The sequence below is a fragment of the Canis lupus genome, chromosome 19, assembly GCF_048164855.1.
Source record: "Canis lupus baileyi chromosome 19, mCanLup2.hap1, whole genome shotgun sequence".
Classification (NCBI taxonomy): Eukaryota; Metazoa; Chordata; class Mammalia; order Carnivora; family Canidae; genus Canis; species Canis lupus.
In genome coordinates this window covers 58,740,402-58,743,135 of record NC_132856.1, presented here as the reverse complement: position 1 = coordinate 58,743,135, position 2,734 = coordinate 58,740,402, and positions in this window count along the sequence as shown.

Here is a 2,734-nt window from a genome sequence, read left to right as displayed (position 1 = left end):
CTCCTGAGTGTGGTGTCCGGTATTTCCGAGAGGCTTGGCTGAAGCAGCAGCAGCGCAGATGCTTACGTCCCTGGGAGGGGCAGGCTCGGGGGGTGACGCTCAGGAGAAGTGGTCAGAACAAGAGAAGCGAGGACTCTGGTGTCGGAGCTGGGTTTGGTTGTGTTTGGGGGCTGGGGCACGGCTGTTGACCTAGTCCAGGTGAGAGAGGACAGACAGGTAAGAGACAGGTCCCCTTGGGCCTGGCTGTACACAAGCACATTTGAAACTGTAACGAAATGGTTTGTTCTTCCAGGAGAAACGGGGGGCAGCTGCAGCTGGATGCTTGGGTCTCCAGTGCACCTGACAGTGGGGAGCCCCGGCACAGCCTCACGAGTTGCCTTGAATGCAGCACAGAGGAAAAGTGATCTCCTTGGTAGCTGCCTCGGACTGCATGTGTTCCCCCAACGCTCCCACGTTGACCCTAACCCCAGTGGGATTAGTGTGAGGGACAGTGTGAGGGACAGGGTCTTTGTGAGACTGAGGCTTCTGTGAGGTCATGTTGGTGGGGCGGGGGTCCCGTGGTGGATCAGTGCCCTTGTAAGGGGTCTTGGCGTGATGTGGCCAGAAGCAAAGGGATGTGAATGCCTAGCAAAACCAGAACGTGGCCCTGCACGCGACAGAGAAAGGAGCTTGACCAGTGGAAACCTAGCCTCCCCGGGTAGGTAGCTTGGTAGCTGAAGAAGACGGTAAGACTTGCTCCCAGCAGCAATCCGAGAAATTTGTGAAACGCATCTTGATCAGAAATTCAAAAACTAAACACAGAAATGGGCAAAAACCGGAAGTGGTAACAGCTTGAATTCAGGAAGGCAGTGTAGGGGGAAAACGATTTCCACCCCCTACATGGGGGGAGAACCTGCAGGGTGCCCAGGACTCCAAGGAAGGTTATGAAAGGACACGGGAGCAGGACAAGAAGAGAGAGTGGGTGGGAGGAAGGCAGAGGCGCAGACGGCAGGCCATGGAGGAGCAGCACGCTAGCAGAGCCTTTGAAGGAGCCAATGTTTAAAGCCACTGTTGGAGAGAACTTTCCAGATAGAGGAAAAATCCTAACCTCCACACTGAATGGCCACCTTGGAAATGTTGAGGACCGCCACCTACAAGGCATCTCCTAGTAACACGATTCAGTTCTGAAGACGACAGCAGCTCTTGGGGACTGCGGCAGAAAGAAGGTAATTTGCCAGGGCGACGGGATTCAGCCCCGAGACTTCCCAAACCCACACACGGCGCCAGGTGCCGACCGAGCAGCCTTTGGAAAAGCTCCGTATAGAGTGGGCGTGAGCCGCGGGTCCACGTGCCGCCGGGCCTTCCTGTCCGGGCCTCAGAGAGCCGGCGTCCAGCGGCAGCCCCGCGCAGGCTCGCCTGGGGAATGGACGGGCCGTGATTGCAGGTGAGCACCTGCGCCCAAGGTGGAAAGGAAGCAGCACAGATAACCCACCGGAAGCCCAAGCCTGAGAGGAGACCAGCGTGAGCCCTGGGGGTGGGCTTAGAGCCAGAGGGGTCAGCTCGGACGGTGGCTCCCAATATAGAAGCAGATGGACAAATGCAAAAATAGAGACGTGCGGATGCGTGTTGGCGTGCACACAGATATTTCCTGTTCTCCACTGACCCCACTTTTGTGCTATTTTTGCCATTTGTTTTATTTCTGACAAATGTTATAAGCCCACAGTTCCCTGTTATATTTGTTTCATATAATGGTTGGATACACTTGGATGCGTGCGTGTTCTATATACACACGTGATCGTGTCCTACTCCACAGCGCCCTCGAGGCTTCTTGCTACTGGGGATTCCGTCTCGGCCCCTCTCCTTTCAGCCTGAAGGGACCCCCTGGGATGTCTTTTTTGTAGCCTGGCGTTTCGCGCCACGAAGTCTCACAACTTGGGGCTGCCTGAGAATAATTTGCCTGCATTAACGGGTGTTTTGTCGGGAATGGAATTCTAGTTTCGCAGGTGGATTCATTTTCTGTGGGGTGGGCTTTTTGTTTTTTTCCCCTCCAGCGTTTTAAAGACGTCATTCAGTTGATTCTGATGTGAGGTGAGTTGTCACCCTTGTTCCCTTCGAAGTCCCGTACCTTTTTGTCTGGCGGCTTGTAAGGCTCTGTAAGTTCTTGGGCTATGACATGTGGTTTTCTTTGTACTTAGCCTCTAGGGCATTCGCGGAGCTCCGTAGATCTGTGGGTTGGTGTCTTCCATCAGCTTTGGACGATTTCCTCTGTTAGCTCGGCAAGAGGGTTTCCCGAGCTGCTCTCCCGCCCGCCCCCCAGGGCTCCAGTTACCGATCTGTAGGACCATGTTACCTGACCCGAAGGTCTCTGATACTCTGGGGGTTTTATTTAATATTTTTTCTTTGTCTTTTCCCCCCTCTCCTTTTAATTCGGGTATTTTTGCTGCCTTTGGATTTACTCGTCTTTTTTGTTGTGCTTTCTGTGCTCTTAAACTATCCAGTCTATTCTTTTCGGATATTTTTCTGTTCTAGAGTTCACACTTGTGTTTGCAGATTTGATTTCTCTGTTGAAACCCTCCATCTCTTCGCCCCTCTGCCCCATGACTTCTGTGCTGGTTGACACATGTATAGCAGTGACTTGCCCTTGACTTCTGATTTCGACATCTGCGGCCCCCGTAGGTCTGCTCCTGTTGGCTCTTTTCTTCTTGATTGTAGGTTACATTTTCCGACTTCCCTTTTCAGAATTGTTTTTGCATCA